The 15,062-nt window shown below is 42.9% G+C and overlaps 1 protein-coding gene across 3 annotated transcripts in view; it reads right to left on the reverse strand.

The window, feature by feature from the left end:
• ATP8A2 (ATPase phospholipid transporting 8A2) overlaps positions 1 to 15,062 on the reverse strand; it is a 338,953-nt gene that overhangs the window by 209,110 nt on the left and 114,781 nt on the right. The window lies entirely within an intron of this gene.

Below are 15,062 nucleotides of genomic sequence, written 5' to 3' on the forward strand. Positions count from 1 at the left end.
CTGTACCTGAAAATCTAACACAAAGTAGATGACTGTGCTTAAACCATTAGAGACCAGTGCTGGGAAAACAAGGGTAAGTCTTCTGGGAAGAAAGCTGTTTTATCTAGCTCAACACTACTGTGCAGTGACAACTTTCACAGAAACTCCAAGGATGGTATAGCGGATACAGTAGTTTGGGTAATGTTATCAATAATAGAATTTTATCCCAAGAGCCCCAGCCCCCGGGATCTTGGACTGTCATTTCTTTTCCTTTACTGCTTCCTCTCAGTCTTGCTTAAACAGTTTTCTTGCTCTCAAGTGCAGAATTAACCCCTGTCCTTCTCCTGAATGCACACAGAGGACTAAATGCTTCTCTGACTATGTGAAACCAAGGGAGAACTGCCTCACCTTTATTCCCTGGCTAGCACTTGGGGCACTTCAGAGGGAACACCCTCATTTTTCACCTGACCCAAAGGAGGATGAAGGCCAGAGCCCAACTACTCCCCCCTACAGAGACAGACGAGAATCCAAGGGCAAGTTCAGGAGGGTTACTGAATATCCATCATCTATTGCTCAAAAGAAAAAGCCACAGGAAAACTTGTAAAAGGTGGTATTTCTCATCACGTGAGATTACTAGTCTCTCTATTATCATGGCTATGGTTAAGCTTCATCCAATTCATGCCCTGGTCATGGAACTTACTCAATCCTACATGTAAGATGACACAGAATTAGTAGCACTGTTAATAATACCCCAAAACACTGTAAATCAAGGATTAGATATCAGGCACTTCATTTTATCAGCACTTTGTAAAACTCTCAATATGCAGGGCTAACTTATACCCTAACAGTTTATACAGTCAAAAAGCATTAATTGCTATTTGTTTCTTCCAACTACTTAAAATTGCTGTTTTTAAAGAAAAAAAAACCAAAAAACATTGCTCCTATAGGCCTGTGCAATTAGGCCAAATAAACCAGACCCCATTCTCACTGGGTATATAATAATGAAGACCTTTTAAGCAAGCAGGGGAACAAACATTTGGAAACCATGGGGAACTATATCCTTCTGTGAGCAACTAATTACTGGTAACTAAAATAAAAATCCCTACTTTGATCCCTAGCTTTTACTCTGCGCTTGACATTAAGGGATAAGTTTCTTCGAGTCATATCAAGACTAAATCAATCCTTTACTACAACAAGCAGAAATCAATAGTAATCCTAAGAAAGTACCTGGATAAACTCACACCTGTGGAATACCCCTGCCTTTTTTACTGAGTACCCATCAAGTCTAAATGGTAAGTTTGTCAAGGGTTCTAAAAGAAATAGAATACTAGAAACAAATATAGCAAGCCTCTCACTTAGCCATAATAAATTTGGTTTTCCTTCTGAGTCCCAGAGCATCCAGCTGCTCTGGGAAAACCCAGAGACATGCCTGCCAATCAAACCTTATGGTACTGGCATATCAATTTCCATCAAATATTAAAAATATACAGCTTTACTTGAAAGTCAGAAGGTGTGAAAACTGAAAAGTCCATCTGTTTAGTAACCCTGATTCAGTGGGTCATTCTAATAAATATGGACACTTCATATGCCAGTAGAGGACATATGCACATGCTTAAGCGGTCAGTTGAATCAGAGTAACATTATCAGTTTAGAGTTTTACAAGGACTTAAAAGACCACCAAGTGTCAGAGAACAAATATGAAAAAAAAATCAGATTGTAAAAAGTCAACTACAGAGTTCAAACTGAAAAAGCTAAGGAAATCAGGTTTTAATTTATTTTTATTCTACTTTTAGACCTTTGACACAATGGAGGAGACTTGTTTCTAAAAATATGAACAATTCTGACATAAATGCATTTAAGGGTTAAGGTTGTTACAGTCTGTACTTGAGTTAAATTCAAGACATAGTGCTATATTCCATAAAAAAACCTATCTCACCTGCTCTTCCTGTTTGTTTTGCCATTTCCATTTTAACAAGTCACAAATACAAACCTTCAGCAGAGCATTTACTTGCATTACTCCCTTAAAATAAACTTTCAGATTTTACTGCTCTCTGTGTGCATAGTTTCCATACAGAACACGAAGTAACATTATTAGTTCGCTACTACAAATCTTCATTGCAGACTAAATTTGTTGACAGGCAGAAAACAAAAACATCCTGAAGCAGAGTTTGTGTGGTCTTCTCTGGATTGTACGCTCAGGATCTTTAACAAACCTTGTGATAACATGCCTGTATAGTCTCACTTCCTAAAAACTCAGGAAAAATCCTTGCTGCATCCAGCTTTATATTTGAATTACAATACTGACAAACATTTTGGGATTTACCAGGCTATTATTTTGTGGGTGAACAGAGCAAATACAAATACTTTTCACATGATGCTTAAAGTCAACTGGGAAGTCAATGCAATCAGAATTAACTTACAGTAAATTCACGAATACAAGCCGCACTGAGTATAAGCCGCATCTCTGGGTGTTGGCAAATATTTCGGGTTTTGTCCATAGATAAGCCGCAGACGAATATAAGCCGCTCTGTCGTTCGCAGCGAGGACCCGCGTGCAATTAGTAACAGAACCGCGGGAGGGCGGGGTTTACTGGCTGAGCTAAGGCTGTGCAGGTTCGGCCCGCTAGGGGCCGCTGACGGGACCAGGTGGCCCAGCCCGGTGCTGCCACTCGGGGCCGGCCGCTGCTGCCCCTGGGCTCGGTCACCCCGGGTCGGCGCTGCCCCGCGGTGGCAGGCAGGGACGGAGCTTCCCCCGCTCCTACGGCAGCGGCGGCGGGCGGGGACGGAGCTTTCCTTCGCCCGTGGCGCCGGCGGCGGGCGCGGACAAAGCACCCCGCCTCCTCCCCGAGCCACGGCAATGGCGGCGCGCACTTCCCGCCCCCCCCCGGGCCGCGGCAATGGCTGCGCGGGGCTCCCGCTGGCTCCCCGAGACGCGGCAATGGTGGCGCGCACTTCCCCCCCCCTCCCCGGGCCGCGGCAATGGCTACGCAGGGCTCCCGTCGGCTCCTGGAGCCACGGCAATGGCGGTGCGCCCCCCCCCGTCGGCTCCCCGGGCCGCGGCAATGGCGGCGCCCCCCCCGTCGGCTCCCCGGGCCGCGGCAATGGTGGTGCGGCCCCCCCGCGTCCTCCCCGGGCCGCGGCAATGGCGGCGCCCCCCCCCCCGCGTCCTCCCCGAGCCGCGGCAATGGCGGCGCCCCCCCCCCCGTCAGCTCCCGGGGCCGCGGCAATGGCGGCGCCCCCCCCCCCCCCCCCCCCCCCTGGGCTGCGGCAGAGGAGGGAAGAAGAGAGCTCTCCCGCCTCTCTCCCCGCCCCCCGTGCTGCCTGCAGGGAGCCAGGGCAACACGGTAACACTGTAACAATTGCGAAATGCCGGCTTTTAGTGGTCGGTGCTTGGCTCGGCACTCTGGCTGGCACGTCTGGGGTTGTAAATGTCAGAAAATTATTAATATATTAGCCGCACCCGACTATTAGCCGCACTTCCGGGTTTCCACCAAAATTTTTGTCAAATTGCTGCGGCTTGTATTCGTGAAATTACTGTAATCAGAAACTCTGCTGATTTCACTAAGAACAAGAGCAGACTCTTCATGCTGTAATAGGAAACATCAGGAATGTTGTATAGGTTATATAATTAGCTCTTAAGCATGTTATTTGCTGTGCACCATGTGCCATTGGATAGTGTTTGTTGTTGTTGCTTTTGGGGTTTGTTTTGCTTTTTTTTGGTTGGATTTTTTTAGGAGCAGTGCACCATACTGCCCATTCCCTCCCACCAGAGCTTTGCACACTACAACAAGAAATGCTCGTGTGTGAGGCAACGCAGTATTCAACAGAAAATGACAGAATCAGTCACTTGCCAATAAAAAACAGAACTCAGAAAGACTTGCAAAAACTGAGTGCAGAAGACTCCAGCAGGATTGTAGCTATTCCCTAAGCTTATCTTACAAAAATGCTGATACCCTGGAAAGGCTCACAAAGTCACTGAAATGACAGCAGGCAATAGAAAGGATAGAATTTTGTGCAGCCACTACACTCATGGTGTATTGTAAGCATACAGTCATCCATGGCCCACAGGGAAAGAGATGTCAGGAAGAGAAGTCAGCAGCTTGCGGCATCACATAGGCCAGAAGGCATCTTTAGCTGAAGAGAGCCACTCACCCCTGGATCTGTGACCTCTGACAGGCATACCCCCAAAAGGCCAAAATCAGTCTTACATTCTGGCTGCCCACATTTCATGCCCTCTTGGTTGGAGCATGGTGTTAATAATATGTTTTCATATTTTCTATTTCCATCATGTTTACACATGATGCTCATGGGTATGATCTTCATATGAGCCATTCACTTTAGAGTTGGACTCCATGATCCTTGTGGGTCCCTTCCAACTCAGGATATTCAGCGATTCACCCTTTTTGAATAGCCACTCCTACATCTCAGAAGACCTAACATGACCCTCACACAACAGCAGTAAGAGATGTTAAACTTACACATTGGTTTAACTATAAACTAAGTCAATCGCAAATACTATTTGCTTCTGTAGTTCTCTAGAAAGTACTGCTAGCTATAGCAGTTTAAAGGGTTCTCCAAGTTAACTTCTTCCATCATCTGATAATTAATTTCCAAACCAGTAGTTCTGATAAAGATAAGGTTATATAAATTACACAATCTGCAAACTCACTAGACTGCACTGAAGTGCCAGCTCAGTTTGTTTTACCAATCCAAGAATTTACTTTTTACAGCTGCTGCTTTCCTTCCCATCTGTGGATAATCTGAATCATCAGATGTAACAATTCTTTCACAGTGCTGAAAGAAGTGGTTTCAATCAAAATACCACCACATTCCCTTCCCCCAGCAGTAAGTGAAAAATATTCCAAGGAGAACTTAATTAAGCAAGGAATCCATTGCATGACCCTAATCTAGGTAACACTGGCCAATCCTACTTCATGGGAGATTTTCCACTGTATCTTAATTGCAACCTAGAAGCTTCACCACATTAGGTGAAATCTTTGACTTCAATCTGCCTGGCTGCTGTGCCAGAGATATCTGTAAAGACATCTGGCAGAAGCAAAATTACGGGAGAATGGGAATAATCGACAAAAAGGCAAGAAAAACTAATTTTTAAATCAAAACTGGCAAAACATAATAGAACTATTTAGAGCAACACCCATTGGGCAGAAGAGTCGCTGGAAGAGCTTTCCACAATAAATAGTACATATGCAAGAGTTAACCTTAAAACCTGTCTTGAAACCTAGAAAGAAATACCACTTTCATAACAGATCCTCACTTTTGCCAATCTTCTAAGTTTAATACCAAACTTGAGTAGGTCAGCAAACTACCTCAATTTCAGGAAGCAAACAGGCAACTTCTAAAGCCCTAGTTATAAGGAAGGGTGCAAAGCATATGGCCACAAAGCCTAGTGAAGATTACCTTATGTTTATGGTAGTAGTCCAGCTACAGGACTTGTTGTCATGTTCCTCTGTTCCCTCTCTTTCGTGATTCCTACAATTGATCAGTCTTCAATTGGTTATTTAATGCTTCTGTGTACTCTAAGAATTTAGCTGGGGATGGAAATACCAATTCAAACAGTTGTGTTTTCTAGGTGAAATATGTCACCTACTCACATAAACTGATCCAAAAGTCAGGTTTAAGGCCCATAAAATGGATACTCAAAACATCAGTAGGATTGAAAATACAGTAATTTCATGAATATAAGCCGCACTGAGTATAAGCCGCACTTCTGGATTTCAGTAACTTTTTGGTTTTTGTCCATATATAAGCCGCTCCTGATTATAAGCCGCACGTTACAATACAGAGTGTGATAAAAGGTATCTGTTCTACCACCATCTGTTGACGGTGGGGGTAGTGATCCTTATCTCAATGGCAGATATTCTGCTAATGGGCCATCCATTGAAACCAGGCGGGGCATTGCTCTTTATCTTTTCACAACCCATCCTTCCTCCAGAGAGTCATTTTCTGCTAATGGCCCATTGAGTCCCACTGTGGGACTGATAAAATTACTGCATCCCATTGGAAGTTGCTCCAGCCAGGGGGAAGAGCCCAACATTTCTTACCAAGATAAAAACAGAGGTTTTGGGACACTAAGGGAGCCCCTTTCTCGACTCCAGAGGAAAACCGGATTTCTCCACATCACCACTGGACCTCCACAGGGAAACTGCACCTTCTACAGGAGCACTGCTTCAACTGAATCACATCTGTCACTGCAGGAGGATGCAGCCACCATTTAACGGGACTGCTACCAACACCCAGCCTGACAGGGTGTCAGGTTGTACTCTGACTTTGTCCGGGTTTGGAGTTTGTTTCTTTGTAGTACTGCATTTCTATTTTAATTTCCCTAGAAAATAACTGTTATTCCTAATTCTCATATCTTTGCCTGAAAGCCCCTTGATTTCAAAATTCTAATAATTTGGAGGGAGAGGGTTTACATTCTCCATTTCAAAGAGAAGTTCCTGCCTTTCTCAACAGACACCTGTCCTCCAAACTAAAACAGCAACTTTTTGTTCTTTGTCCATATATAAGCCGCACTTTGTGGTCAGACCAAAATTTTAGTCAAAATGGTGCGGCTTATAATCGTGAAATTACTAGAACATGTATGGCTAATACAATCAACTCTACAACAACATGGACCTCCACATTCAACTCACAGAAATATTCAGAGAAGCATTTTCACACTTTCAACAATAAGGAAATTATTAAGAGTATCTACAAAACCACTTTGGCTTTCTTCTACTCTTAAAACCATATTACAATGCTAAAAAAACCCAAAAAACCAACAAACTTGAAAGCAGTATGGACATTCATCTTGCTACACAGTGCAACAGATGAGGCAGTACATGGGGAACAGAGTAGGCTGTATTCCTGAAAATGCATCATCTGTAAGGTTCTTTTAAGGCCAGAAGTAGAAATATTAGCAGGGAGGTTGTTTTGTTTACTAACTTGCTGAAAACCTCACTTTGGACAGATGACCCTGAAAATTATTTATTTCTAAAGCCCAATTTTAAGAGTTCATCCCTGCTCAGCTTTACAGAACAAGAGCATATAAGGACACTGCAGTTGAGAGCCAGGCAACCTTCAAAAGCCAAAGACTACCTGTGAATCCTTCACTAGTTCACATTTCAAAAGAATTAGTACCAACATCTCCCAGTTTAGAGGAAACCTGAATACTTTCACAATACAGGATTCATTTCAAATTCAACCTGTACACATAAAACCATTTAGCAAATGGATCATGGAAGATCAGATCCCAGCTGCATACCTTCAATTTACTCTTTTAAGTAAGATCAAAACCAAGACAAAAACTTACAGCTGTTGCTCAGTATTACTGCAGTGCTCAGCCTGTGCCACATGATTTAGATACATAAGAGCACACAGTGTGACTACTCCAATGACAGTTCACAGTCATTCCTAAAACATGTCAATCAAATGACTCACTCATCTGACACAGTAGAACTTGCTGTAACACCATGATTCTGATTGATTAATATGATCTCCTATTGTGCCAAGAAAAATATCACATGGAGGCCGCAGAGATATTAGATGGGTTCACTCAAATAATTTTCATCGCTTTGAATTTAACTTCAAGCTGAAATTCCTTTAGTTAGGCAAGTAATTTAAAATGTCTGATACAAAGACTCCTTAATTTGCATAGCAAGTCTCAGGTTACCACATATTCAGACCAAATCTTGCCTTCAGATATAAGATAAACAGATCATACCAGAATTTTTCTATCCAGGGCACAAAGCTCAGATGAATATACCCATCAAGAGCTGTAACAAGCTCTGTAGAGAATGATTCAAGGATGTTTCCAGTTCTGCAACAAACTTATTATGCAGGAGCCAAGAAACTTGGTTAAACAGGAAAAAAATACAGCCTGAAGGAACATCTGTCCTGTCATCTGTACATCTATCTCCAACCGTGTTCTACATAGTTTAAAAAGAAAAATGAAATAGATCTTTTCACAAACTTCATCTGATCACAGAAAAATAATCTCCAAAAGTGTCAGTCAGATATACCGTCTCAAAGACATACGCTGTGTGAAGGGCTGCAGGTACTTCAAGTACCTCCAAGATCAGTTCAAGATCATGTCAAGGAGGAGCATCAAAGAGCTGACTATTCAAAAAGTACATGGTTAAGTACTCAAGCAAACTTCATGTAGCATGCCAGGTGGTTGCACACCAAACTTCAAGCTCTCAGTGAAGAAAAAGTAGCATTTATAATACAGAATATATATCAAGTCTCCCCTGCAACTCCAGAGCTGGAGAGGCTTGGGGGTGGGGAGAAGGAGGGAAGAATCAGGAGCAAAGACAGACTTTTGTCAAATTAAGAAGTAAAATCAATTTGTTCAAGACTTCACTGACTAGTCATCTCCCACCTTGCAGATTAAATAACATGGCAGTGTGGGCTGCCAGAAGTGGTGATCCTCGTATCTTAGCCTTCTGAAATAAAACCTGAAGTTTTCTGCAGCATTACATTTTCTCACATTAAAGACAGAAATGCTGACTATGGCAGTGACATCTTAAAAATGCCAGTCTTCACTATAATCTTGACTAAAATACCGATTCATTAAAAAAAAATAAATCAATAAAAGTGAAAAAAAATCCCAGCATTCTCAGACCAAAGGACTGACATCCTAAGTAGTTATCCAGTGCAACACTGTTGCCAAAGGCACCATCTTGAAAGCCATGATTCTTTTGCAATCCTTCTTGGAGTTCCAAGAAGGCAAAGCTGGCAGCATAAGAAACAATTGCAGAAACAAATGCAGTCAAAAGAGAAATTCATCAAATCTTCTTCAAATGCTATGAAAGACAATACCACATTTGTTCAGTTTGACATTTTTTAATATTTCTAACTTTAGCAAGAAGCATCCTGTGTATCCTGGGATGACCAAAGATTTCAAATATTATAGCCACAACCCTGCTCTCTGCACACTAAAAACAGCATTAGGTATATTACACAATTTTCATTTATTCCTTTATGCTATATGTAGGTGACTCTGTCTATTGCTTTCAGTATATGTTAGGTATTTGACCACGGAACAGCTTATGGTGCATATTAAGATAGTTTATCTCTCATACTATAGCAAGGGCAAAGAAGAAATGTTTGTTCTGGACACCAAAACATTTGTGAGATTACTAAAATCAACTGTACTCTGCCAAGAGGAAGCAGTCTGTTAGTTTTGCTAATAAGCTAGAATGATTCAGTGTTTTTACATTTTGATATTTTAGCTTTATTCAATTCATTCAACAGAATGGACTTTTTATTTCCTTCTATTTTTTTTATTTGGAATATAATAATCCAGCTTTTCCTGGGAGTAAACAAAGCAGAAGCCTGCTCTTGTTTGGACCTACAGGAAGTTACATTTCTGTCAAGTAATTTCTTACAGATAAAAGCCCACTTCTCAATCTGGAGAATAAAGCTTCAGATCAAGGAGACACCACAACCTTCTGCTTTAGATCATGAAGATACAGAAGTCTCTTACACATCTGAACTGCAGGCTTCTGTGTTGCTCTGTTTTAAGCCGTCAATACAGGTCAATGCCCCCAAACAGCTGAGGAGAATTCAGTCAAGGAAATAACATTGGTACATACAATTCAGCCTATAATTTACCCCCCACTGTCCCCCCAAAAGACGATATTTTCTCCTTATATGAAATCACAGGAGGTTTTGGGTTGGAATGACCTTAAAGATCATCTAGTTCCAGCCCCATCCCTGGACTAGATTGCACAGAGCTCCATCCAGCCTGGTTTTGAACACTTCCAGGCATGGGGCAACCACAGTTTCCTCAGGTAAACAGTTTCAGCATCTCACCACCCTCACAGGAGGAGAAATTTTTTCTTAACATGTACCAGTAATTTCACGACTATAAGGTGCACCCTTTTGACTAAAATTTTGGCCCGAAGCCGGAAGCGCACCTTATAGTCCTTATATAATGGACAAAGTTGCCAAATTTGCCAACCCAGAAGTGAGAGCCGCGAGGGGGGGGCGGCGCCACGCGAGCGCCGAGTAGTGATGGGGGGATGGCTGTGGGCGGCCCCAGGTGTCGAGAGCAGCACGGTCAGGGAAGTGGGGGTGGGAGCAATGTGGGCAGGGAGGCGGGGGGCGGGGGCAGAGCCTGCCCAGCGGCGGCATCAGGGCAGTGCTGGCGTGGGGGGAAAGCTGGCGGCAGCAGAGCAGCCAGGCGTGGGGGGGAAAGCTGCCAGCATCGGGGCAGCGGCGGCATGAGGTGAGCCTGCTGGCATCAGGGCAGCAGCGGTGTGGGGGAAAAGCTCGGGGAGGTGCAGGGGTCCCGGAGCGCCAGGGGGGTACGGGGCTCCCAAAGCACCAGGGAGCCACTGGAGCGGCGTGGGGAGGGAGGGAGCAGAAGCCACAAGCCGTGGCAGCCCTGAACCGCCACGAGCCGCTGCTGCCCCGAGCCCCCTGAACCGCAGCAACCCCGAGGTGTGAGTCGCGGCCGCCCCGAGCTGCGGCCACCCCGAGCCCCGCCTCGCCAGCCAGGGGAGGGCGCTTGGGGCTGCATTTAAAGGCTACACCAATCTGTGAAAAATGTTTGCAAATTGAACACCTGCCAGTAAACTCCACGATGGCAGGATTCTGTTACTAATTCATTACTTTGCTGTGCGCGGCACGGATCTTCGCAGCAAAAAAAAAAGTGCGCCTTATAGTCTGGTGTGCCTTATATAACGTACAAAGTTGTGAAATTTGCCGACTCCCAGAGGTGGGCCTTATAGTCCGGTGCGCCTTATGGTCATGAAATTACTGTAATCTAAACCTACTCTCTCACAGTTTGAAGCTATTCTCCCTTGTCCTGTCACTATATGTTCCTGCAAAAAGTCCCTCTCCAACTTTTTTGCAAGCTCCTCTCTTCAGGTACAGGAAGGCCACAGGAAGGCAATTAGGTCACCCCTAAGCCTTCAGGTAGAATGCTTTAAAGATTCAGATCTCTTCCACAGATACTGGCTTTTTCATATATTTATACCTCTATCTGTGTATGGGTTTTTTTATATACACCAAGTGTACATATATTATCAGTATTATACCACCTTGGTTGATATAAATAAAATACAGCCATCCTGACTCAGTGAGATTAGAACTTTCCTGAGACAAAGAATGGCCACCAATGCAACCAGGACTACATAAAAAGGAGTTTTATCATTGCTAGCAAGTAAGGAATCTATGTTTCTTAATGTATAAAAGACTGAACGCTAGTCACAACAAAATACAGACGAGATGATAGAGCTCATCTCTCCTCCAGAAGAATGCTACACATAAGAAAGGCATAATATTGAGTAGATTGATTTGTACAAAACAGGATTGCCTGAAGACGATTTTCTCATGATGCAGTTACCTTTCCAGCACAGGCATATGCATGTTTCAAAACTGGTGTTTGCTATGACAAAATTATTTTGTATTTTCCAATCACATTACATGTGCAGTCTGGAAAAGAGAAAGTTTTGTTTCTACCCTTTCATGTAAGGTAACATCAATTTGTAAGACATCAAAATAAAGCTGTAAGGACAGAATTTCCCTCTCTAAAGACTAATAAAAATTTTAAAAGGCTAGAGAAAGCTATAGCTTCAATTATTTGTAGTCTTCCACTCTTAATTTCCTCTCCAAAATCCCCCTTTAAAAAAAAAACAACCGCTATTAGCATCTGTGCAGTTAATAGTTCAGTTGAATGGTAGTGTAAGTAACAGAGGCCATACTGCTGTCAGAGTTCATAGCCAAACTTATTCCCATACTCAAGTAAAAGGAAACTGCTTTGAGAATTAAGCCAAACAGCAAACTATAAACTCTAAGCTAGCCAAGACAGTCCCACACAAACACAGGCCAACCTGTCATATTAGTCTTCCTTTAAAGTGCTTGTGTACTATCAAATGTGTTTCTCCAAGTGAAGCCGAGAAAGTTCCAGATGCAGTGATTCGGACAAGCAAGCTCTGTAATAAAACTGACTTTTTAGAAGCAGATTGCTTTTGACCCAAGTTGTTTGCCTAAAGTCCTGGTTTTGATTTAGAAACAATATACATATTGAGCAGAAATATGAGAGAACTCACAGTTCCTGAAATACCCTTTGAGATTTTACTTCTACCCTGACAGCGTAACAAGCATCAGAAGTTACTCACACTCCTTGGAGTATGTATTTCTCCCTTTTACCTAGGGCTGACTAGGTAATAAAATAACATACAAAGGGCCTTCCAGAAGGATCTGATATAAGCTGTACTCCCATGACCTTACCTATTCCCCAACAGCCTCTCAAAAACAGAGAACACGTACATTCATCGATTGTTTCCATCCAACTGGGATCACTTTGACTCTTTGAAGAGTTAGGTCAGGCTTCCTGCCCTTTGGCAGCTGCTCAGTGGTAGGCAGGGTGCAACATTCTGGACACTTCATTCCTGGTCTTGGTCCCATCTGTGCCCTCTCAGGACTTCAAATGAAGCAGAGCCTAGCAAGCAGACAGCAAGGCAGCATTCTCCTGCTTGAGTCAGCCCCTTTGGTGAGCAACTGCAAAGAGGCAATCAAGCCTGACCGTGCTTCTGTTTGAGACAACACAGCATCTAAATTGCCCTGCTAGGACAGATGAAGGATATGGAACACAATGAATAAGGAAAACACTGCACATGCCCTGAAGGACAGGTGTGTGGACACTCTCACCCCTGTGAAACGCAGACTGCCAAAGGAAGAAGCAGAGATCAAAAAACTGGAACAGTAAGGATATAAGGAAACTGGATTTTCCCTCATATCCCAAAACTGAAAGTAAGAGCTCTATACCTTCTGCATCCAAGCAGAGGACAGTAGCAGAGCTAAAAGTGCCAGTCTTTAGACTACAGTTTTTTAAACCCATAAATTACAGGGCTAAAATACAGGCACATGTCAGGGAAGGGGGGAAACACTAATGGGTTACACAAGCAACATGCTAGGAAACATTCCTGATAGAACATAGAGATCTTCACTATCTGAACTCTTCTAGATCTGCAGGATCAAATAACTCTCATTTAACAACTGAAAGAAAGTAACAGGAGAGCTATCTAAAACACGCACTGGCACCACACATATGTTATGAAAACCAAAGAATTTAGTGTTATAATATCTGAATAACAGAAATCCAGATAGCTATATATTTTCTCAGCTGATACAAGACCCATAACCAAACTATCTAGAAAGCATTAGATCATGAAATGAGAAAAGCATGACAAAACTATCCAAATGGTTTTATGCATGCCAGCCTGTTTAATCTACTTACTAGTTTTGCTAAAAAAATTGTCATGATGTAAACTCTTTGGTTGCACTTTGATTACAAAATTAGTAATTCACAACAATAACATCAAGTAAACACCTCAAGATTGTGCAGCTTAAACATTTTTGTCAGAGAAAGTCTGAAGATTAGATTTCCTAATAGAGCTCTACCAATATCAATTGATGCTCAATGCTACTTACCTTCAAAACACCAAAAGAAATTCAATCCTCCTGTCTTGCAATTTGAGCGTATCAGATTACAGTGACAAAAAGACAAAAGTTGCTGCCCAGAGAGCTTGTGGAAACCCCATCCCCAGAACCGTTCAATAAAGGCCAGGTTGGATGGGGCCCTGAGCAACGTGATCTAGGGAATGGAACCCCTGCCCACAGCAGAAGGGGTTGAAACTAGATCTTTAAGGTCCCTTCCACCTCACACCATTCTACAGTTAAATGAAAAATATGAAAAATAAAAAGGTCTGAAAAAGCAAGTATAAACAAGCTTTCTTTGAACAATTAATTTTAATTTAACTGGCAGCAGACAGGTGAGCAATGACAAACTAGATGTGGTACAGATCCAAATCCCCCCTCCTGCCCTCAGTTCCACCCTCAAAACAGGGCACAGGGCAGGCAGCTCCTCCAGCCCATCCTTTGCCACATGGCACATGAAGAGCCAGCAGCAGTATACAGCCTTCCCTCACCTCCCCAAGTCTCTGGAGAAGTAGGGCCGGGTCTGTGGACCAGCTCCCCACAGGCAGTCCAGAAGCTGCCATACAATTGTGACTTTTTATACTGCATTTTTCTTCAGTTCTAAAGTCAAATTAATTTTTGTGCCTATCTTATAAAAAAATTTGCTCTTGCACCACAGTTTCAACTATTCAGAAGAGACTAGGTTCAATGATAAAATGGAATGGCTGGAGACTCCTGACAAGCCTGAAGCCTACTAGAGGGTTTAAAAAATGTGAATATAACACAATAACATGGAAACATGATACAACATGAAAAGCTAAGGGTTTGTAAGAGATGATGGTACATGGCATCAAGATCTTTCCAGATATCAGCCAGTAGCCTGAGATTATTTTATGCCACTTGTCTCCCTTACATAACATTACCTTCCCAGCACACCCCTTAGGGTAAGGTGATGTGCATGAACAAGCACATGTCTCCTGACAGCAGCTTCAGGGAGGCACTGCCTGGCCATGGTCTGGCCTTGCATCACCCTTACATAGTGGTGGGAAAGGAAACAAGCAGGAACAAGGGTAGTTTTGCCACTAGCCTCCTTGAAGATCAAAGGAAGCAAAGGCTCCACTTAGCTGTTCCCTAGTCATTTTCTTAGCTAAATTATTTGGGGGGGAAAAAAAAGTAAAGTCTTGAGCATTTCAAGCACTTCCAAGTTGCACAGGAACAGAAAAATGGCCTTTCCTAAACACAGTCCTATTTAATACTATGTGAGGTGACGTTAAAAGGCTATTTGCCCTTACCATCACATCACATGTTTAAGGCAGTTTCTTCACCAGCCATAGTTCAGCCAGAACTGAAATTCCAGACACATTGCAAATCCAAAAGATTACACGTGTTCAGCTGACAATTTAGTGTCTTCATACTTCCAAAGCTACACAGGAGACGACAATCCCAGGTGTGTTTGAGAGGCAAGGCGAGAGATGCATTCGCTTGGTTCAGTGACTGAACAGGTCCCTGCATCCAAGGACCATTCTGTAAGAGCTGGTCTGATGGCGGACACTAAGGATAGCTTTCAAATAACTTCATACAACTATTTAAATAATCTTGAAGTTCCAATATTGTATATAATCTATGGGAGAGCTCCCAAACAAATAATTACTCATT

Source organism: Catharus ustulatus, chromosome 2 (assembly GCF_009819885.2).
Source record: "Catharus ustulatus isolate bCatUst1 chromosome 2, bCatUst1.pri.v2, whole genome shotgun sequence".
NCBI classification, from domain to species: domain Eukaryota; kingdom Metazoa; phylum Chordata; class Aves; order Passeriformes; family Turdidae; genus Catharus; species Catharus ustulatus.